Source organism: Panthera pardus, unplaced genomic scaffold, assembly GCF_024362965.1.
Source record: "Panthera pardus isolate Hobbes unplaced genomic scaffold, ASM2436296v1 HiC_scaffold_7, whole genome shotgun sequence".
Taxonomy (NCBI): domain Eukaryota; kingdom Metazoa; phylum Chordata; class Mammalia; order Carnivora; family Felidae; genus Panthera; species Panthera pardus.
This window is the reverse complement of record NW_026527002.1, coordinates 39,561,971-39,587,142: the sequence shown is the minus strand read 5'-3', so window position 1 is coordinate 39,587,142 and position 25,172 is coordinate 39,561,971.

The window sequence follows — 25,172 nt, the reverse complement described above, 5'->3', positions numbered from 1 at the left end:
GCTGGGACAGTGGCTAATCTATCATGGATCATATTTTTTCTTAGTTTGCTTAGTATTCTTTTCTTTTTTCTTTTTTTCTTTTCTTTTATTTTAGAGACAGTGTGTGTGTGAGCAGGGGAGGGGCAGAGAGAGAGAGAGAGAGAGAGAGAGAGAGAGAGAGAATTTTAAGCAGGCTGCACGCTGAGCGGGGCTTGATCCCACAACCCTGGGATCATGACCTGAGCCCAAATCAATAATTGGAGGCTTGCCTGACTGAGCCATCCAGGCGCCTTTGTTTATTGCTCTTGTAAAAACAAAGTGAACACTCTGCTATGTCCTAGAAGATTCTGATGAAACATTCAGCTAGGCAGACATGCTAATATTCTCTTTTTGGTAAGAGAGAAAATTTTCAGAGTAGATTTGTCAGTTGAGAGAGTCACAAAGCTGTATTTTAAAGACTAATGGGGGTGGGGGTGCCTGGGTGGCTCAGTCGGTTATGCATCCCACTTTGGCTCAGGTCATGGTCTTGTGGTTTCTGAGTTCAGGGTCTGCATCGGGCTCTGTGCTGACAGCTCAAAGCCTGGATCCCATTTCAGATTCTGTGTCTCCCTCTCTCTCTGTTCCTCCCCCACTCTCACTGTGTCTTGCTGTCTCTCTCTCAAAAATAAATAAAGAATAAAAAACAAATTGAAAATAAATAAATAAAGACTAATAGGAAAAAATCTCAGAGCCTCAAAAAGAGGCTCCTCAGAAATGAAACAGTGTCTGTGAGATATTTTTCTGGTTTATATAGTCAGTCAGTAAACATTTAATCAACTTCTACTAAGTTGCATTAGATTCTGGGGACTTAAAATTAAATTTAGACATAATCCTTACCATGAAGATTCTTAAAATCAAATGAAGGATTCATTGAAAACTCATTCTAATTCCTCTAACCTATTGTTTACTGTTCTTTTCTAATGTTCATTATGTTCAAAAAAAATTTTTTTAATGTTTATTTTTTGAGAGAGAGAGAGAGAGAGTGAGCAAGGGAGGGCAGAGAGAGAGGGAGACCCAGAATCCAAAGCAGACTCCAGGCTCTGAGCTGTCAGCACAGAGCCCAATGTGGGGCTTGAACCCAGAACTGTGAGACCATGACTTGAGCTGAAGTCAGACACTTAACCGACTGAGCCACCCAGACGGCCCAATGTTATGTTCTAACTCTGATTTGTATCTGCAACCTAATTTTGCCCATGCTAACTTTTGCTTGAATAGCTGGGTATCTAGCCCTCCGCTCAGCTTGAATTAGAACTTTGCTAAGTCATTGTTTATGTGACAGTTTGCAGCAAACATTCTGCAGGATATGGCCAAGATAGAATCATGATTGTGTCCCCTAATTTTCTTCATAGTTATGGGCATACCATTTCTGGCACAGTGACTAAGGACAAGAGTGATTGTCAGCAGTGAGACAGTTTCAGAGAGATGATTGTGACAGAATGTAGGGAACCTTAATAAGAGGAAGCAATCTGTATGCCATGCAAATAGGTTGCGGTGATTGACCATTCCTGATTAAAAAAATGTTAGCAAAATGGCTCATATATCATATATTAGAGGTTAATACATAACAGGTCACTTCTAGGGCTCTGCCACCTATTACTCATATAATCCAGGGCAAGTCAGTTAATCCAATGTGGTTTATATAATGGGAATGTGGGGCGCCTGGGTGGTTCAGTCAGTTAAGCGTCCGACTTCAGCCCGGGTCACGATCTCACGGTCCGTGAGTTCGAGCCCTGCGTCAGGCTCTGTGCTGACTGCTCAGAGCCCGGAGCCTGTTTCAGATTCTGTGTCTCCCTCTCTCTCTGCCCCTCCCCCATTCATGCTCTGTCTTTCTCTGTCTCAAAAATAAATAAACGTTAAAAAAAAAAAATTAGGGGCGCCTGGGTGGCGCAGTCGGTTAAGCGTCCGACTTCAGCCAGGTCACGATCTCGCGGTCTGTGAGTTCGAGCCCCGCATCAGGCTCTGGGCTGATGGCTCGGAGCCTGGAGCCTGTTTCCAATTCTGTGTCTCCCTCTCTCTCTGCCCCTCCCCCGTTCATGCTCTGTCTCTCTCTGTCCCAAAAATAAAAAAAAATAATAATAAAAAAAAAATTAATATATAATGGGAATGTTATTTAGTACCAAGTGGGCAAATGCCAGTAAACTATTTATTATGTACCACAGAGTAGGCACTATGAGTATTGTTTTCTCCCATTCTCCAATTCTTATTTTACATAACTGCTCTGCCCCTAGGGTAAGTAATGTTCAATTGCATTACCCCTGATATGGATAATTGAGATTATTATATGTACATCGTATTAGTTTCCTATTGCTGTTGTAACAAATCACCACAAATTTAGTAACTTAAAACAATACACCTATATTATTTTACAGTTGTGGAGGTCAGAAATCTGAAATGGATCTTACCGAGCTAAAATCGAGGTGTTGACAAGCCTGTGTTCCTTTTAAAGGCTCTAGGGAAGAATCAATTTCTTTGCCTGTCCTAGTTTCTTGAGGCTACCCGCATCCCTTGACTGTGGCCCCTTCTTCCATTCTCAAAGCTGGCAATATAACATCTTTAAATTTCTCTCTGACTCTGGCTCTCTGGCCTCCCTCTTTCACTTACAAGGACACTTGTGATTAGTTGGGTAATTTGGGATAATCTCCTCACCTCAAAATCTTTAACTTAATCACATTTGGAAAATCTGCATTACCTTGGGAACATATTTGTAGTTTCCAGGGATTAGGGCTCGGACATCTTTGAGGGACCATTATTCTGCCTACTATATATATCAGAAAATGTCTGGAATAATGCTTACATACCCAAAAAACCCGATGCATGTTACAACAACTGCTTCCATAGCATGGAAGGAGAGAATTAGTCAGAACAGTATTTATTTGAATTTGTATTAACATTTATTATGTGCACACATCACTATTATTCATTCATTCACTCGTTCATTCAATAAACACTTGCTTAGCAACTTGACCTCTTTAATTAATAAAATCAGTTTCTTTTCAATTATACTGCAGAATCTATAAAGTAAAAATCTACATCAGACTATTATAATGACTCAGACTTAGTTTCTTGTCAAAGGAACCTTAAGGGCTTGAGTATGGTTCTGGTATGCTTTGCAGGTCTATTGCTAATATTTGAGCTCAAGCTAAAGAAATTTGAGCCAATCATCAGACCCTCTGATTAGAAAAAAAAAAAAAAATAGACACAGTTTTCTTGAGATGTAGAGGTAGAAGTAAAAGAAATTCAACCTTATTTGTTTAATAGGTGCGAAGGTCTTCACTTTGGTGTTTCTAAACTAAGCAAGTATTACAACCTCAGGGAAAGAACAGCAGGGCTAACTTACAGGCTTGGGTTTGGTGGAAATTGGGGTGGCATTAACGTTGTTGAGAGAATGAGGCTGGGAAACCAGCCATCGTTACACAAGTCTCAGGAGGTTGAGGGGTTGGATGTGGTTTGTATCATGTTAATCTTTAAGCACCAGCTAAATAATTTTTGTCTCCAGGAAAAGGCAGTGGTCCTTTCTACCAGGTTGGCACCTCGGATTGCATGGTGCTTTAAGAATTTAGATGATCTGCAATATAATTTCAATATCTGAATTAATTTGAATAGGAAGAACAGTTAAATATGGATTGTTCACAGATTATTTCAAAAGGCAAGACCTTATTATTGCCAGCCCACATGTCACGAGCTGCTGAGTGACACCACACATCACATTTCATGGAAATAAAAGGAGAGCTCCTTTGTTGCAAATTCATTCATACACTCTTGGGAAATTAGGACACACAACAGATGTAAATCAGCCTTTAATCCAAGTCCCAGTGTGGACAGTGCAGAAGAGAGAGGTGGCAGGAGTCAGGGGGAAAAGAGAACTGTAATGGTGTAAGGAATAGAAGAGAATATCGTGTTTCTGTGGTCAGGTTGGACCATTTATTTATATGTATGCGCAGAGACTAGTTTCTCTCTACATTGTTGAATCCTCTCCTCTTTTCCTACCGGAGTTGGAGTGGAGGCTGACCCCGGTTAGAGAAATCCCCAGCAGGACCTTCCTGCTTTAAAACACTACGGCTTCATCTCACAGAGGGCACTTCTTTCCAAGCTGTTCCTCTTAGAGGCTGTGTCTAATAGGCACAGGATTCCTGTAGCAGAAGACACTTGTCAGTTTGCAGAAGAATTATTCATAGATTCCCTTAAAAGTTCCTCTGGGTATTGCACATCCAAAGGCACACGATTCCCAACAGACGAAGAATGCTTTGGGGCCTGGGTCTTGAAGGCTGCACCCTCTTCCTGTACACCTTGGGAATCCTCTAGCCCCCTCCTTCAGCCGGCTCCCCACCAGCTTGTTTCCGCATGAACCTCTCATGGGCCAGGTAAGGTGGAGATAGTGATGCTTTACTGCTTCTGTTCAGCTGCTTGCAAGATAGTGAGTCTCCAAAGCAGTGCCTACAGATTTCCAATGCCATTCTATTAGCCTAATCACAGTATAATTCTACTTGGATACAAAATTAGCCGCAGAATCATATTTTACTTCGAGTTGCTAATTGGCAACAGTCACATGCTTTTATTAAACTATTCCAATCAAGTCTTCCCAGCATCATACATTCTGCTTATCACCGGACCCACCTGCAGCTAGCTCTCTTCTTTGCCTCTTATCAGCAAAGCCAATTACTTTCTCCTGTGCTTGCTTTGTGGTTTTGCTTATAGACTCCACCACACCTCCACAACTAAGCCCGCAAGGGTATTAGGTAAATTCTATTCCTGAGCCTCCCTCCCCACCCAGCATGAGTTACTACCTTGAGGTGGTCTGTGAGTTCTGGTCTGTCTTCTTTTCTACAAAGAAGGGTTCACAGCATTGCTTTTATTTAAATGTTTTCTTGCTTTTCTGGGTCTATTTGGGGTTTCCCCTCTTTTCCTTTCTTGCTGCCTCCTTTTACTCTTTCTTCCCTTCTCCTTAGTCACGTTGCCAGTCTTTTCTAACTCTCAATGAAGAATGATTTTTTTTTTTTTTTAAACGCAATAATTACTGGGGTGCCTGCGTTGCTCAGTCGGTTGACCATCCGAGTTGGGCTCAGGTCATGATCTCGCAGTTCATGAGTTCGAGCCCTGCATCGGGCTCTGTGTTGACAGCTCAGAGCCTGGAGCCTGCTTCGGATTCTGTGTCTTCCTCTCTCTCTACCTGTCCCCTGGCTTGCTCTCTCTCAAAAATAAACACTAAAAAATGCAATAATTACTTATGAATTCTTGTCCCAAACAACTCTACTTTTTGATTAATTGATGTGTTTGTCTACAAGGATGGTATTGATGAGAAAAGGCAGGCACTTTGGCACTGAATAGAGTTGGGCCCCTCATTCATTATGTGGATAAGTTTATGTTCTCTTTAACCACTATGGTCTCCGTTTCTTTATCTCCCCAGTGGGATGGTTATATCTCCTTGCAAAGATGTGAGCACTGCCTGAGCAATGAGGTAGGGCCACTGAGACTTGTGAGCCTTTACTGTGTTAGCTTTCTTTCTCTTGAAGGGTCAGCAAGTTTTGTGTTGTTTGGTTTTTAAAGCAGTCAAGTAGATTGGACTAAGAAACTTTGTGGGAATGCAGAGATGAATAAAATGATGTGTGACTTAGAGGAGTTTGTAATCAAGTGAATAAGACCACGAGAAGCCAAGTCAAAACCGGCTCTAAGTGAAAACAGAACCTTGCAAACTAGGCACTTAATCGACTTAAATCTCAAGTATACTGTAACTAGAAGAATATTGCCTTCTAGTAATAAAATCATACAACTAATTTATTTGCCCCAATTTGTCCTCTCCTCTTTACCTGGGATCTACCCCTCAAGAAACCATACAATTAATGGCAATAATATCAACAGTAACATAATTAATATCAGTGGAGCACTCTGAGGCAATAAAGTGGCATAGGAAATCAAAATGGTGTCTATGTAATATTCATATTAAATTTAATAACTATTTAAATATTTATAAATTATCTGGCATTTTATATTTGCAAAATGCTTCACAACCACTTTTTATTAATTATTAGATACCACTTATCCCTTGGCACTCAAGTTTCCAGATGCAGCAGTACTGATTTTTTTATTATTATTAATCTTAAAGAAACATTTAGCTTTATCAGCCATTTTTCTAAGTTCTCATAGCTACAGCATTGGGTCACATGGAAAAATGAAAGAAATCACAAAAGAGATAGACATTTTCTTTGCAGCATCTAATGCCATCATTTTAGAGCTTCAAAAAGTGGAATGATTCCCTGCTTTGTGGATTCTGTCTCCCTCTCTCTCTGCCACTCCCCAGCTCATACTCTGTCCCTGTCTCTCTCAAAAATAAATAAAACATTTAAAAAAATTAAAAAAAAAAGTGGAATGACTCCTCCAGAGTCACATGGCTAGTTGTGCTAATGGCTGGCCATGTGGAAATCCTGGACGAGCCTACTCCCCGGAGTTTCATTCCTATACATATGCAAGTCAGAAAGCTGTGGCTGTGCTAACTGGATTAGTTAGAAGTGTAATTTGGTAACCAAGCCTGAGTGTCATGCTTGCATTTTCCCATGGTCTGTATAAATCTGTCTGGTGTAACTAGAATGGTGCCTGGAACTGCTGAAGTTCAGGTTCACCTAAAGCCGTGAACGTTTTCATGCTAAAGGTGCTTCCCGGGGCGCCTGGGTGGCTCAGTCGGTTAAGCGTCCGACTTCGGCTCAGGTCATGATCTCACGGTCCGTGAGTTCGAGCCCCGAGTCAGGCTCTGTGCTGGCAGCTCAGAGCCTGGAGCCTGCTTCAGATTCTGTGTCTCCCTCTCTCTCTGGCCCTCCCCCATTCATGCTCTGTCTCTCTCTGTCTCAAAAATAAATAAACATTAAAAAAAAAAAAACAACTAAAAAAAAAAAATAAAGGTGCTTCCCAACATAGGCTGTGATGCCTCAAAATCAGTCTCATTCATGACTTTTCTCCCTATTGTCTCTGATCTTTAATGTCTTTGTTCCTGCTCTGTTAGAATATATGTTCCATGATAGAAGTTTATTTCATGTTTGTCTCCCTACACTAGATTCTAAACTTACCAAAAAAACCCAGAGACTCTGTCTTACCACCTGGGCAATGCCTGGCATCCAGAAGGCACTCAACCCTTTTCTCACTTCTCTATTGATAGATGACAAATCCCAGGAGGGTAGGGGTATTGTTTGACTCATCTTTGCCTTCAGAGCAGTGCCTAGTACAGTGTCTTATCTACAGTAAGCATTTAATGAATATTTACTTTATGAATGAAAAGAAATATATGCAGACATTTATTTGTTATGATACTGAGAAATACCAGTTTTATAATATCATCTGGTGAAAATCAAGAGAACAATGATGAATAGCTAGCTAAGTAACCTTTCCAGCATGCAGAGGTCAAGGTGAAAGCCATCAGAAGCTATGAGAAACAGTTTCCAATTTGCCTTCAATGCATCTGAATGTAACAATGTTGTTGTTTTTTTTTTAATTATTTCTTTATTGTGGTAAAATTTGCCAATTTATCCTTTTTTTTTTTTTTTTTTTTTTTTTTTTTTAAGTGGGTTCCATGACCAGCGTGGAACCCGGTGCAGGGCTTGAACAACCTTGAGGTCAAGACCTGAGCTGAGATCAAGAGTTGGACGCTTAACCAACTGAGCCACCCAGGCTCCCCTCACCCCCCAATTTATCCATTTTAAAGTACATGATTCAGTGGCATTAATTACATTCACAATGTTGTACAACCATCACCACTTTGTAGCTTCAGAAAAGCACGATATTTTTGTGGTTTATAACACAGCTGTTTTATTACGTTTGGGGGATGGGGAATCAAATGTATAATAAATACAGTTCAGATATCAGGAAAGAAATAGGAACTAATCCAATCAAAAAATTCATCACTAAATTTCACTCTATACTTATATTAAATTGCAGCCTGATGACATCTGTTGCCACAAAAGAGAATAATATAGGGAGAAATAACACTAGTTAGAGCACCATTATTTTGGGATGCTGGTGACTTACCCTGTCTGCTTGAACCTCAGGTCCTGGAATACAGCTGTTAATTGGGATCTAACCAGCCCACTTATCTTCACCAGGAACATTAAAGGGGTCTCTAACTATGGACTTTAGGAAGGTGAGAAAAAGGATTATGGATTCCCATACCCCACACTAGAAAACGAACTCTATGCAATTTAGTAAACATTTAGCCTCAGCATAATTACATATACACAGCAAATACAAAAAGTACAGTGTGGCTCTGAAATCAACTGCCAAGCTTCATCATTATGAACAGGTGGAAATTTTACCCAGGTGTGCTCAAAGGAACTAACTAAACATTATAATTGTCTGTGTCCCATACAGGTGATGAAAGACTGATAGTTTTCATACCTCTTTGACATTAGACTAAGAGCAGCCAGTATTTTCTCAAAGATCTGATTTCAATGGGAAGTATCTTCCTCCATTAACTATTCCTAAGAAAGTTGTATTTTAACACACTGAACAAAAATCAAGTTCCAGTCTCTCTGAGTAGGGAGTTAACTCTGTCTCTGTATTTCTTTGATTTTCTCCTGAAAACTGATGCATCAATGGGAATAAGCTTTGGAACAGAAAAAAGTCTTTTAGACTGAATCTGGTATTAAACACAATAACCGTCTTCCATTGTTCCAGTGACAGAAGTTATAATGGTTTCTGTGAAGCAATATTAATCTTCCCTTCTTTACAGCGGCTGTTCAGGATTTTACTGTTTAACTTAATTTCATTGCCACTTTTGGGCAGACCAATAGTTATCAAAATTTGCTTTGCATATGAATCACCCAAGAAACTCAGTGAAAAATGCAGATTTTTAGGCATTACTCCTAAAGCCTCTGCTTTAGCCAACTGAGATAGAACCTTAGAACTTGCATGTTCCTAGTTCCCCCAGATAATCCTAATGCAAAGGGTCTAAGAACCACACTTTGAAGAGCAACCTCTGGATTTGTTGCCCAAAGTGCTGGCAATTACAATGCTACCTCAAGCTTAGGTAACAGAGTTCTATGAAAGCTTATTTGAAAGCTCACCCGTGAATGTTTGTTTCTTTATTCCTGGAATCTTAGAAGTTTTCCACATTAATAGCCTAGGGTAGTTAAACCTTTATCGTATAAAATGGGGATATAAAACCCACTTCACAGGGTTCTTATAAAGACACAATTAGATAACTTGGGTAAATGGATCAGTAAAGTGTCTAGCATTCTGTACGCACCCAATAAATAGTTTTAAATTGTTTTTACTTAAAAATATCTTATCATCATCATCATTAACAGCAACAGCATATCAGCATGAAGTCACTAAAATGGGTTTAGAGACTGATTGTCCACATCCAGACTTTCCATTCTCTTTACCTTCATGGGGAGTTAAGGTTAACGGAGTTCAAATTAAAGGTCATTAATCCTGGCTTCCACCCCATAAATGACATGCCATTTGATTCTGTGAAAATTACTCAGGGACCTCTGAAGTCTTACAGCCAAGATGGAGAGATGTGACCTAAATATTTAAGAAGGATGAGTAAGAAATGTGATGTTAGTTGGAGGACAGTCTGGTTAGATTGCTGAGTGTGACCTTTGGGAATAGAAAAAAAAATTGTTCTTAGATATTATTGAATCTACAAACCCTAAAGTCTTATTATAGCTTTGCCTATTAATTTTTATTACGTTATACAGTTATTGATTACTTCTCAATGACTTTTTTCCCCTTACTATAAAGTGTGGTATTTCGTAGAGAGTATCTGAGCACAAAGGTAGAGGTTAACCTTCCATGATCGTGCTCACCCTTCCTGTGATGTCACTTTGGAAACGACTTGATATATCTCTTGTAGAGGCTACTGGTTATCAGTGATTAGAAGACAGTAACTATAGGGAGACAAAGATATTGATGGGAATAATCACTTCTATTTGTATGTTTTTAAACTTTGTGAGTATTATCACATATAATAATCTTTTATAAAGGGAACTGAATTTAACAGTCTGATGTTTGATGCTGCTTTGATCCCACCTTGCTGCCATTGAACTGTCATGGATAGGGCGAGGCCACAGATTTTTCCACGAGTGGTTTTATAAAAAGTTAAAATTATTTGGACCTAAGTGTTGAACGTGATGATATTGCAATGACCCCAAGTAACTCCTCCCTTCTCACTTGGACAAATGTACAGAACACAAATGTTCAGCTCTAAGATTTATGTCAACGCAAACACCCAGTAAAAGAACATCTTAGGAAAATAAACAGAGCATTTCCAGCACTTCGAGCCCCCACTCCACAATTAAGGCAGCTCTTCCCCATCACGATTCTCTTGTTTCCTCCCTGCCACAGGTGACCACTGTCCTGACTGTTGGGGTAACTAGTTTTTGCTTTTCTTTATGGTTTTAACACCTAAGCAGACATTCTTCCCACTCCCCCAATGAAAAAGATTAGTTTTCCTGATTTTTGAATTTTGCACAAACGTAATCATAAATATATGATATCTTGTGTCTGGCTTTTTTCGCTCAACATTAAGTTTTTGAGATGTATCCACAGTGTTTTTTGAAGCTGCCATTGATTCATGTTTATTGCTTTACAGCATTTTGTTATTTGAATATACCACAATTTATATCTCAATTCTACTCTTGACGGACATTGCCTTTCTGTATTTTTTCATGTTCATTTATTGTTTGGATATCCTCTTTAGTGAAGCGTCAGTATTAAGATTAAAAGAAAAAAAAAATCTTGGTTTCCCTATACACTTTATCACTAAGTTACTTGTGGTTGGCCACTGTTTCTATTAACCATATAAGGGGGACTGCTATCATTAGTTCTAGTTATCTAGACATCTAAGATGTCATTTAAAAAATTCCTGCAACTAATGGGCACCTCAAAAGTCTAATCCCTTAAAATGCTCAAAGGAAGAAAGTTCATGCCCAACATCCTTGGGAAATACACAAAGTACTCACTTCTTGGATGTTTACAATGAGCATTTATAATAATGAAAATTCTACAGAGTAATGGAATAAAGGAACCTAGTCAACATTACTTAATCCAACTTTTCTGGAATGTATTTGAATTCAGAACACCTAATAAAATCTTGTGGAACAAATGGTCTATCAAGCACATTTTGGGAAAGTCTGGTTTATAAGAGTCCCCTCTTGTTGGATTTTAAAATCATAGGTCAGCAAGTGGAGAATTATGATAAAAAAGCTTCAAAGAGGATATAATTATCTCAGAAATAAATTTACAAAGGACTGAAAATGGAAAAATGGTTCATTTAGATTGGTTTTCTGTAGTTTCTTTAAATATTTGAGTGATTAAAAAACTAATAACTAATACTAAAGAATTTGATATAGAAATGATTATAAAGGTCAGATTTGCACATCATAAAGCAGACAAATGCAATTATATTTCCAAAATCTATTAATGGCTCATTTAGTTCATAGATCAGATAATTAGATGTTGTTCATTAATATTTAAAGGCAATGACTTAGGATGAAGTTGAGTTGAGTGTACATTTTGTTTAACATTTCTTTTGTAGATTTTTCAGTTTGGATATGTATAGTAATTTGGTTTTCCCAGATTTCTCACGTATAAATAACAGCATTTCCTGAAGTGCAAAGGTTAACATTCAACACAAAAATCCTCAGCTTTCTCTTACTCTTAAGAAAAAAAAAATGGTTGGGAAGATTAATTGCCTAGAAATATTAATGAAGCAAATTGTCCAAAAAAAAAAAGGTGCAAGGAGATCTTCTCTTCATAATCACTAATCTGCTCTTATGAAGAAACTAGCCACTCTATTAATGAAAACGATTATTTATTACTGTTAGGTTATTTGTTGCTATTTTGATAAAACTGCAAAATAAATGGGGTCACTAAATTTGCCATCACCTTATAGCTACTATATCCCTATAATGTATCTACAGTGTTGTGATTAGGCGTCTGTGTAAATTACACACATGGACTGGCCCCTAATAGAGAAAACATTAAAATGAACCTAGAAGAAATCCTTTCTGGCTGAGAGTGTGACTGGAGATCACATTCTTTTATCTCTTTTAGCCTCCAGGCTGTTGGCTTTCTTTGCCTATCACTCAGGGCAATGGTTAGTCGCTGTCAGAACACAGCTATAATTGGGAAAGGCGCTCGCTAAACACAGAAGTTTGAAGGAGGTGAGAATTCATATCCAGCCTGGAAGTCTGGGAAGTTTTCCAATCCTCTGATGCTGTACTAAAGCACAAAAGTAAATTGAATTTTATTACTTAGGTGACATCAAACCATATTTATACATAGCAGCTCATTGACAACATCCTTCTTAAGAAACTCAGAGCTATGAAACTTTTTCCCCCCAAGCTGGTCTTAAAGTTTGTATCCGTTTTGGAATCTTTCCCATTTAAATTCCTTACTTTTTTTTAAAATAGAAAATTATAACAAAATAATAAGAAGCCCATATTATTATTAAAAGGGAAACTTTTGTGATATAAATATTCTACAACCATCTGGAAAAATAAATGCAAAATTAGAAAGTGTAACTAAACTAAACATTGTTAATGATGTCAGTTACTAAAATTAATGAGCCTATACTCTCAGATTTGAAAACTTTACTTTTCTTGCTAAAATGGGGGGATATTTTGAACTTTTCAGGCTAGGCTTTCTGATTAAAAGTTAATCACACACTATTATCAACAGCATTCTCCGAGCCACTGACTCTATTTTATACAGGATGGTTCTAGGCAATTCTTTTTTTTTTTTTTTTAGCCATATAGAAAGTGAAATCAAGAAGTCCTCTACTTCATTTAACAAGGAAATTTATTATTTCCCGATAAAAGACTTATAAAAGTTTAGATCCAATTGTTTTTCTCTTCAACATATTTTGCATTAGGAGTTGTTGAAGTTTGGGAGGCATGAATCGTGTGTGCACCTCTTCCTTCTTCAGGAAATTTACCTCCTCTCTTCCTTTCTGTGGTATATTTTTATCTGATTATTTCCTGTAATCCCCATCAGGTATTTAATTGGAATTTCCTTATTATTTTTAACATAAGACCCCACTTTTCCTATACATTTTGGTATTTTTCTCTTCTTCCTCCTTTCATCTTCTTTAAAAAAAAAATTGTTTTATAATGATTTTATTATTTTTGAGGGAGAGACAGAGCACAAGCCAGGGAGGGGCAGAAAGAGAGAGAGACACAGAATCCAAAGCAGGCTCTATGCGGGGCTTGAACTTGTGAACTGAGAGATCCTGACCTGAGCCAAAGTCTGACGCTCAACCAACTGAGCCACCCCTCCTTTCATCTTCTTGTAATTATATAGCTTCTTATGTAAATGACCCAGCCTCAAATTCTCCTGTTGTTGCTGCTGTTGTCACTTGAGGTGGGCTGAATGAGGGATCCTAAGTAGATGTAAGTGCTAATCCCCAGAACCTGTGAATATTGCCTTATACTGGCACATTACAAATGTGATAAAATTAAAGACTCTGACGGGCACCCGGGTGGCTCAGTCAGTTAAGCATCTGACTCTTGGTTTCAGCTCAGGTCATGATCTCACGGTTCGTGAGTTCAAGCCCCACATCAGGCTCCACTCTGACAGCATGGAGCCTGCTTGGGATTCTCTCTCTCTCCCTCTCTCTCTCTCTGCCCCTCCTCTGCTCTCTATGTCTCTCAAAATAAATAAACTTAAAAAAAATTTAAAAAAAAAATTAAAGACTTTGAGATAAGGAGATCATCCTAGACTATCTGGGTGGGGTCCTAAATGTAACCACAAGTGTCCTTGTAAGAGTGAGGCAGAGGGCGATTGGATGCAGAAGAAAGCAATGTAACCAGTGAAACAAGACACTGTGCTGCTGGCTTTGAGGATGATAAGCCAAGAAATGTAAAGAATGCAGACCTAGAAAGTGGAAAAGTCATGGAAATGGATTCTACCCCAGAGCTTGTGGAAGGAGCAGAACCCCATCAACACCTTGATTATGGCCCAGTGAAACTTAACTTCAGACTTCTGACTTCAGAACTGTAACAGAATAATGTGTGTTGTTGCCCTTAAGTCTGTGATCATTTATTGCGGTACCCGCAGAAAACTAATGGACAAGTCAAGAATTTATTGAATACCGTCTTTGCTCAAAAACGATTTTAGCACTATAGAATAGGAAGAAATGCAAACCAGGACTCTGCTCTTAAGACTGCCTTTATCGACTAATTGAAGACGTAATACTAGCAGATTATTACTATTTTAGGGTAGAATGCACACTAAATACCACTAACCATGTCATAAAGTCAAAGAAGAGAAATGCTACCATGGTTGGACATGAAAGATGCGTTAGAGGGACAACAACCTGGTTCTCAGAGGCGGAGGCAGAGTGTAGACGGAATGAAGGAAAAGCAGTCTGCATGCTGGTCTGCCTGGGGTAGATGTGAGGGAGCAGTGCTAAATGTGATTGATTAGAGAAAACAGAATCACAATGTGAAAGCCTACAAAGCCAAGCAAAGGCACGGCACTTGATACAGTGGATAAAACAGTAATTTATTGTAGGTTCCTCCAGAGTAGGACTAATTGAGCATCAGCTGTTCCAAAGCTGCTTGTGCTGGGGTGTCTGGTTTGTGGAAAGTTTAGCATGATATTTGTTACCTAATTCATACGAGAATAATGTTCATCCTCTTATCTCAAATAGAAATTTATTTGTTGATGGGGGGTGGGAGGGAGGGGAGGGTGGGTGATGGGTATTAAGGAGGGCACCTTTTGGGATGAGCACTGGGTGTTGTATGGAAACCAATTTGACAATAAATTTCATATATTAAAAAAATAAAAAAAATAAAGGACTTGAACATAAAAAAAAAAAGAAATTTATTCTGAGTAATATAGCAAAGGCAGATTTCTAGAGAAAAATTCAGAAATTTGTGTACTATGAACATATATGTCTTTTTGATTAATATTTGTGCTTCTCTGGTGCAGGTATTATTGACAGAACTACAATGGCATATCAACAGCTATTGAAACTCATTCTATAAATGATCTCTGCCTACTTTTTGTTAAAGTTTCAAATATATATAGCTATAGATCATGTCTTGGAGCAACTTCATTATGCCAGTGTTAAAATATGAAGGATTTCCACTATAAGGAAATGACTCCTTTCCATGTTTCAGAAAACATATATAGTTAAGTCTGACTTAAAAATGAAAGTTTCAGGGGTGCCTAGGTGGTTCACTTGATTTTGGCTCGGGTCATGAACTCACAGTTTGTCTGATTGAGCCCCACATCAGACTCTGCGTTCACACCATGGCGCCTGCTTGGCATTTTCTCTCTCTCCTCTCTTTGCCCACCCCTCTCTCTCAAAATAAATAAACTTCAAAAACTGAAAATTTCAAATTTCTGAAGCAGGTAATAATTATAATCTCTAACCTCAAGAGTTACATGATTTGTTTTTATTTGCATAAAACTCGACTGAAAGAATGTGTTTATTCAATGACCGTAAGATACACTCAAGTTAGTCTCTTGGTAACATGGATCTCATTGTTGTGTTTTAATTTTTTTGAATTGCATATTGATAAAATCATAATATATAAAAATCATATACATATATACATAAAATCATCTCATAACTTTTATTATAAATCATGGGTCATAACTATGAACATGATTTATTCAAAAGGCTTCTGGTGAGAGATGAAAGCAGATATAATTAGAAACCTCCTCAAATATTTTCACTAAATTACCCTAACAGAATTATCCTAATAGAACTAGTGCTTCAAGAATGGTTATTATCCTACAGAAGGTAAAGTTGGTATAAACTGACAACACTACCTTGGGTTAGAAAATGTGTTATCATTGTCATCTAGAGAAGGGGACATCCTTCCAGCCAAGGGAAAGACCAAAGACTCTTCTCTTCTAACAATTTCCTAATTGCAGTCCCTGCAGTCTTGCCTCAGTCCCTTGCTAGCTGAAGGATAACTGCTATCTTTTGATCGGCACCCTCCCTCTCAGTGCATCAAAGTTGTACAGAGAAATCCAAGTGAGGAAGAGTATAGCCACATGAAAAATAAAGCAGAAGAAAATGTTCAGGTTTCACATGAGATCAGAAAACAAATGTTTAAGGGTGTAAAGATAGATCCATGGCATGCAGCCATGATGGTGTTGCATATGGCCCATTATGAGAGATATCTTGTGTTCTTGGTCAAGCATATGTATCCAGTTCTTGTGAACTTTCAGGAAGACAACACTATGATAGAAAATTGGGTAGGGCAAAGACTTGGCTCATCAAATCACAGTCTTAAATCTCTGTGATGACATTTCCAGTATCTGCGATTCTCTGAATGCATAATTCATTTGTGTAAATACTCAATAAACTTGCTGGTAGAGATTCGAATTTCTTAAGTTACTGAAGTTCTTTTCTTGGTCTATTAGAACCACTGCGTTCTTTTCACATCATTTCTTCACACCAAATCTTTTCTTTATTTTAATGTATGTCCTGTTGCACTGGGACTTGGGAGTTGTAAATGGTTTTGATGGTACCAGAATTTGCAGTGCATTTTTAACAGTGGTACACTGGGTTTGGAGGAAAAGTATATTTTCCCTTCTCCATAGCAGAAATGGAGACCGATTTAGGGTCACGGGTATGTATTTGACAAACGTGGAGTGGGAGGGTGGAGTGGGAGATGGGAGTGGCTCTGTGGAGGTGGGGTGAATGTGAAAGAGGGAAAGAGAGATTTTTTGAGCATATGAAACAATAAATATGAAATTCAACATAGATAACTGGAATTTGTCTTTAAAATTTATTGGGAAAAAATGATGCAACTTTTTTTATTTTTAATTTTAAATTCATATCAGTCTGATATACAGCATTTCCTGAAACTTCTATTTGTGGTTATCCTTTTTGGCCTGCAATTTTCTTAAACTTAATGAATATCTCAAAAAGGAATATTAGTTAAAAAAAATCCATTCAATGACATGACATCTAAATTTTCTGGGAAATCTCATTGTCAAGAAGAGAGCTAAACTCAGAACGTGCCTCCCAAGCCAGCACAGGGGACACTGACCTTTCAGCCTCTCACCACCAGGAACTACCCAAACCAACACACGTGACCACACACCCTTCCCTTTACTCCTATCTGCACAGGGCACAACACATTTAAATAGCTGGAACTTGGGAATTCATGACAACATCATCATATCTGTTCCTGGAAATTTCATAAATATATGATTTAATTGCAATATCTGTTTTCTAAAAACAAAAAGGAAAACAAAAAAACTACTCATGATAACAAGTGAAATAGGACATTAATTAAAAAGTCAGAGAGAGAAAATGAAAATTGTTCATTCTCATTGCTAAACCACAGACCCAAGCAGCAGGGAGTGTGTAGACTGAAACGTAAAGACTGAAGAAAGGAAAGACATAAGAGTGCAGCAGTGTTCCCAGCTGGCTACAGCATGTTTCAGTGCCAACAGGTTTGAACCAACAATTATTTGGAAAGAATGGGAATTATTAACAGGAAGAAATCAACTCTCTTAGGTCTTCCAGAATGGATGTAATAATAATAAAAAATAATTATCAGCTCCCTGAAACATCTTTCATCAATGGATCTCATGGTATGTTATCTAATATTACTTAATGAAAATTCTTACTACTTCTATATTTGAGGGAGAGAGTGGCTATATTTTATAGATTGAAAAACTACTTTTCCGAAAGATTGAGCATCTTGACCACATTTAAGTTACCATTAGAAATTGAAATACACACCATTGTCTTCTTTCTATTTCTAATTAGGGTTTACCAAACTATGAAATTAAAATATAAAATGAAAAAAGTAATTTTTTTTGATCTAAACAACACAACATTAATAATGCTACATTTGGGAAAGAAATTATGTCTCCCTCTTCACTTAATTGACTGGGTACCTTAGTAATCTTTTTATATAGCACATACTTTCCATTTTTTTCAGTCCTTCTGAAGGCCAGAAAATACCAGAAACCTGTCTCACATTTCTGGGTTTGCTGCATATATATCCAATTTTTGCTATATCTCGATCACTTTATAATTCACTCCTTGCCTACTCTGAGTCCCTCTAGTTTTTGTTTTGCTTTGTTTTTTAAATTATGGAGTGCTATTATAGTAAAATGCCTCCAAATGGAGAGATGCAGTGGGGTTGATAGAAAAAAAAATTCAAAGAAAGAAAATCAACCTTTGAAACAGTGTGTATTTGTCATAATTTCTAGAAATTAATGACACTATTTCATAAAATAATGTTCAGTGAAGTCAATTGTATTATTATGTAACCCATCCCACATACTTTTCTCCCACGTACGAGAGTGGACTGTTGGTGATAATAATTGTGGTAATAACAATAACAGAAACAACAGGGATGATATTGGTAAAGACAGGGCAACTTACAGTATTTACTTTGTGCCAAGCTCTGTGCCAAGCTCTGTGCTATGGAGGTCTCATCTTTGTTTATCCTCATCCAAGGGTCGGGGACTACTGCCCCACGTAATGGTAATTCTACCGTTAACTGGCTTTCATACCTGGGGTGAGTTACTTTAACTTCAGATGCTTTTGGTTTTGCATCCACAAAATCAGGGTAACAAAGGGTTATTGTGAAGATTAAATTGATTAGTACACAGGAGATCCTTAACAGAGTGCCTGACACATGGTAAAGGGCTCAGTGCACATTAACTCTGATACAAATAAGGACACAGATTCAGGGATGTTAAGTCAGTTGCCACTGGCTATTGATGTAGTAAATAGAAGACCCAAGATTGAAAACCACTCCTTTCCAACTCCAAATTCTTAGCTGCTATTGTAAGAGCACATTTAATTCTAATTGTTGGTGGCTGATAAATTTTGCGTTTCTTAAGAGCGAGGAATGTAACTATGTATCTATATCCCCAGGTCTTAACACAGTACATAGCTCCTATGGTGTACTACTTAGTTGAGATTTAAAAGTAAGACTGTATTTATCGTTTCAATGAGGAAGGCCATGTTTTACCAATAGAGCACAGATTGTATTTCTTGGCTATTCTTTCCATTTTCTGTTCTACTGTCAATAAAGGACATGGCTATTTACCTGGCGACTGCTGTATTAAATGCAAGTAGAGAGATAGGAAGAGTTAATTTACTTCCAAGCCATTAGTTGTACACCATTTATCTTAATTCAGTACAGGAAAAGTTACACTGATAATTATTAGCTAATTCTTCCACACAGAGACCAATGTTATTTTCATATGATCCTGAAATCCTTTATCTTTTGCGTGGATTATCTGAAAATAATATTGCCTATTCAATCTTGATAGCAATCTCGACATCTTTCTTCTCTCATCTATAAAGTCTCTTAGTGCTGGCCAAAGAAAATGAAGGTGGTAGGAGTTCATGATAATATTGAAACATCATTACTGAAAATATTGAAATATCTGAAATATAATTCCATCTGAGAGAAACCTCAAGAGATCAAGCTCTTATCTTCTACAAGACAAGATTGCATATAAATCATCCTGGAGAGATGAGTATGCAATTGATTAACAGAAAAACTTCCAAAAACTCCCTGAGGCATTTGGTTCATCTCCAACTCTCAGAGTTTTATTTGGGTTGAAGTTACAATGTCCATTTTTATGTTCCATGGAAGGAAAATGAATGTTGCCTGAACTGTCTTTTGGATTTGAACATCCATTGAAAGCATATCATTAATAACAACCCATAATTTCTGTTTGTGTGCATCCCATAACATATGCTGTTTGAGAACTGTGATTTTTTTTATGAAATGTCAACTTTTTGAGATTTAAGAAAGAATCTGGCAAAAACAATAATAATAACAACAACAACAAACAGTAGGAGGTAATTTTAAAAGAAAGGAAGTCTATAACTGGCCGATATATATATTTTTTCTATGGAGTGTGATAATAATCCTTTAGTGCAATTCAAATGAGCAAATTATTGTTAATGCAGAACATCCGATAGGAAACATGAAAATGGCTTCATTCTCCATAGAGAAACCAGTAATGCTCCAAGAGAATTGCTTCTAAATTTTGTGGTAATAATTGACCTGAAATCACTTCTCCATGTTATGTGTGTTGAGTTGCCATTGTCATTTTGCTAGGGCTAGAAATCAAGATTTTGGGATACTTTACAGCTGTATTACTCATCTTAAATGAGTATTTAAAAACTATTTTCTGACTAGATATGCATTTATTTTTAGCATGCTTGTTTGGCCTGACATAGAAATAGGTAGCTTTGGTAGCCAACCTCGGATTTCTGAGATTGGGTATTAGAGTGGAAAAACAAAGGGCACCTAGGTTTTGCGTCTGGTTCTGACATCAACTAATGTTCTCAAAATTTCTTTCTTTCTTTTATTATTACTTTTTGGCTTTGTTTTCATTTACCAAATCATGGCATTAGACTAGATTACCTCTTTGATCTTTCTAAGGATAGTTTAATATGTCCAGAGAGCAATTAAAACTTGTTCAACTTGTCCAACAAGACAAAACTTTTTTTCCTCTAGCTCCCAGTTTGTTAATGTTCTTAAGTTAAGCCATTAAGCCACATTACCACAAATGGATGATTCTTCATTCCTTGAATTTGTCTTCTACTTTACTTCTAAACATTTTTGTTCATGCTGTGTCTTCAACATTAAAGGAGCTTTTCTCCATACTTGCGGAATTCGTACTTATTACTCAAGATACAGGTCAAATGTTTTCACTTTTAAAGGCTAACATCTGAATGTTTTTCATTTAACAGACTATGAATGATCCATTTCAAAATGATTTTTGGGATGTGCCTTGGTATTCCAAACAAAAATCCAGAGGACATTAGGACCCAGAGACTCAAACCATACGGTTGTGTGTGTTAACACACAACTGAAGCTTTCATAGTCTCACTAAAGAAAAGTAAGATCATTTTGGTTTCCAACAATTGATTTATTTTAGTATCACAGTAGCACCCAGAGTGGAAATCTGGGTATAGCCATGGAGAATGATTCATAAACACTCAGGGTCTGTACGCTTCCATTGGTCCTTTTATATATGGAATACACCTTTACAATGAGTGATGTCATTTGTGAGTAATTCAGTCTTCTCACACTTGCTTCTGTCTATTTCTGGCTCTTAAATTCTACTCTTGTCACACTGCTGTATACAGAAGTCTTCCTCATTGTAGTAACCATCATTTCATAGAAATGAGATTTTCATGGAGAGATTCAGAAGCACATTTGCATTGTAGAGATGTGGCTGAACTTGCTATTGGGTAAAAAGGGGATCTTCAAGTCTTGAAAAAAAATTATTAACCTATCGTTGTGATTACTGTCTTGACTTGACATGAAAAGATGCAGGAGTGAACAGCGACTTGCATGGAGTCATGTAAGTCAAAGGGACAGTGTTAGTTTGTTTCTCCTTATTTTACTTAGCTGAAATCATGGATCTCACTAACCTTAGCCATGCAAAACTCTGAGATTCTGAAATGTGCAAGGTGACCTTATGCTATGGATAGATATGTCTATGTCCATGTCTCCTGCTAAATTCTATGCTTCAAAACAAGAACCATCTTGTTTCATTGCTGTCTTGCATATGGAAGGATCTCGATAAATCCTAAACAAATACATATTGGGGCCTTCTCCCTATGTAATTTTAGAAGCTAAGGTACTCAAATTTTCCCACTCCTTGTTGTCACAATTATTTCTAATAATATGTATAAATATCTATCACTAGGTAAGTCTTACAGTTCTATGAGGTAGTGTACTACCTTGACAACATGTGAGAATTACCTGAAAAGTTTCAAAAGCCACTGGTGCCTGGATCTGAGCCCCAGAGATTTTGATGTAGCTGATCAGAGATTCTCACTTAGTTCAGACTGAGCAGCAGTTTTTTGTATGTTTTTAAAAATCTTCCCAGATGAGTCTAAAGTTCAGCCAAGGTTGAGAACCAATATCAAAGGGCAACAGTGGCAAATAGTTCCAGAATCAATGAAGAACAGAATTCAATACTTTAAACTATTTATGGACAAAACTCTGTGAAGAACACACAGGTCAGTAATGACTCAAAAGACTAAAAAAAAATTATAATCTGGCACATATATTGGTACCATATACATATACATACACATATCTGGTACACCATCATTATATAGAATGAAATATATAAAGAATATATTAAGTGTCTACTTATCACTGTGTTAGGTCTTGAGTTAGATACAAAGACTTGGTCATTTTGCTTCTTTTAGTTATTATTTAAGGCATTGGTTATTGTCCACCATGACATAAGACATACAAAGTTTCTTCAAATAAACAGAGGTGGGAAAACCAAAGTATTCACTGAATCCCCCACCAGTAAATGTATGTAAAAAGAGCCAGACAGCCACCTCTCAGACCTGAAATGTCAAGCTTGTAAAAATAGTATTCTTGGGAGTTATACTTGATCATTTGTTAAATATGGGGATATAAAATGTAGAAATCCATGTGTAATGCTTCAAATCCCTAATCTGGTTTAAAAGGTCAGTTGAAGCCTAAAAGGACTTGACATTTTACCTTTAAAAGTCTGACTTTTGGACTTAAGACTTAACAACATTTCAGCCTGAATGACCCCGAAGGATAAATACAAAGCTGGTTTCAATTGAACTATTTAGAAAGCAGGGGATCTTCTAATTTGTAAGATAGCATTCAGAGAGCTTTTTCCATTAAGAACTCAATCGACTGAAAAATGATTTCCTTGGGTATTCCACAATCTTTCAATGCTTGTGTAAATTTTACGCAGGAGGTGGGCGGTGTGTGAGGCTCAAGATATAAAACACCATGGTACAAAGGAAGAAAACCACCTTATGAGCCACAAAAAACTGGTGATCACCTGTAAGCAATGCACATTGCCTCTGTTTACCAGTTTCTCCCTCAGGTGAAACATAATTCACATACCAGATATTCATTATAGTTTCATTTCTTGGAGCAAGTTCAATGGCTTTTTCAAACGATCATTATCATTAATTAATATTTATTGAGCACCCACTGGGTACATATTATAGAATGGCTGGTAGGCTATTATACAACAAATGTTTTACTATAAATTATACTTTATGTACTTTTATTATATTTTCATAGGACCAAGTGAATGTCTCTCCCATTTGTATAGTTAGCACTAAAATGTCACTCATTCATGTGAAAGCAACCAAGGATTAGAGTTGGAATTCTAGAAATACTTTTATGTGTGGTTTGTGTGTGTGTGTGTGTAAAGCATAAAACAAAACTTAGGTTAACATTTATTGGGATAATGTTAACTTTGTTACATCATTTAAAAATAAACTCTCTACATTACCTCATTGATAAAGTCAGTGAGTATATTTTTTAAGTGAAAATGGGGGTGCCTGGGTGGCTCAGTTGGCTAAGTGTCTGACTTTGGCTCAGGTCATGATCTTATGGTTTATAAGTACAAGCCCCATGTAGGGCTTTGTGCTGACAGCTCAGAGCCTGGAGCCTGCTTTGGATTCTGTGTTTCCCTCTCTCTCTGCCCCTCCCCTACTTGTGCTCTGTCTCTCTCTGTCTCTCAAAAATAAATAAAAACATTTTTTAAAAAGTGAAAATGTAGGGAGAATGAGCCAAAATATAATGATGAACTATCTCATATGTTCAGAAAATTGCCTTTTACAACATAAAAATGAAGTTCTCTGTAGAGTTGGAATTTCTCTTCTCTACAAAGACTATTTGAAGTTGAGACTTCCTCGAGTATTTCCAAGGCTTATCCAAATACAGACCAAAGTTATTTACATATTTCTGTCTTATTCTGATACTGCTAGGTGAAATTCCCAAACTGAAGAAACATTTCATTCTTCTCAGTTAGCATCATGTCCCTGGTGGAAGGAGAGTCTGAAGTGATCAGGATCCTAGGCAGCTTGCTCAGATCTAACATAAAATAATAGAATTTTCGTATTTTGGTGAACACGATTCTTTTTTTTTAGTAATTCATTGAGTGACTAATTTTTGAAAATATACTCATACAAGTCCCTAACTCTTTGGGAATGCAAAGACGATTCAATACCTATCCTACCTTTAATGTGATTTCCTAAATTACCATGCTTTATAATTTCCACATTGTTTTTTTAATTTTTAAACTCTGTTAAGCTGGCAGCCCTTTATATAAAAGTACTTACAGACATCTACAATCTTCCAAGTGTGGAAACTGCTATTAATTTGTAGCAAAGACAAATTATGGAGAACTGAGCCAGCCAATGTGAGGCTGTCCTAACTTTTATGTTTAAATGTTAAATTTTTAGCTGTATACCTCAGTAAGGGTAAAAGTGAAACTTCAGAATATTGTGCTTTCTTTAGACTTCAGAGAGACACCGTGAGAGGTGTAGTGGGACTCATGATGCTTTCCACAGCCTCATTCAGTAGAATTGAGCCAGTCATCCACGAGTGAAGGAAACACACCGGCTGGTGTCCTTAATGGAAAGCAACACTATTCTGGCTCTCCTCAGAGTAACTCACTAGAGGGAGAATAAGGTTCAGATACTGGGATGGGGGGAAGAATAACAGATCCATACAGGTGCTGTGTTCTTATTTCATGCAAATCTTTGAAGGTGTGTGTCAAAGTGCTAAAGGGTAGCACAGGTTTGTAAATAAATCACTAAGAAATGAATTGGACCATAGTGCATCAAATTCCATTTTAAAAAGAATTATGTCAAAATCAGTCAATTGGTGGAACAAAAATAATGTCGTTTTCATATCACAGGATCAATGTCTCTCACTTCGAAAAAATAACCGTTTCCCCTTCACTTCGACACTTATTTTTGATAACTGCTTCAGCTTTGCCTCAGTATTAATTTCTCAGCCAGGTACTATTATGCTGTGACAACCTTCTATTCCATTGTCATCGTGTCAGGTTATTGAAAAGGATAATGAGTAGATATGTTTGCTTTTAGAATGTTAAGAAATAAATGGCATTCTTATTCCTTATTTATCTATGGTACTTCTTAATTTTAGAGAATGGTTCTACTGATAATTACAGGATTTTCACATTGGTAGAAAAATTGAAGTATATGTTAATAGTGGTATAATTTGATATTTGTGAATTGTTTTCTTCCACAAATATAGAAATTTAGCAATCATCATTAAGATTACTCTATTAAAATCTGAAAATAACACATCATCGCTTTGAGTAATCTGATCCATTATGTCTTAAGCAAGACAGAGAGATGTTAGGAGCTTGTCTTAGAGCCATACAGC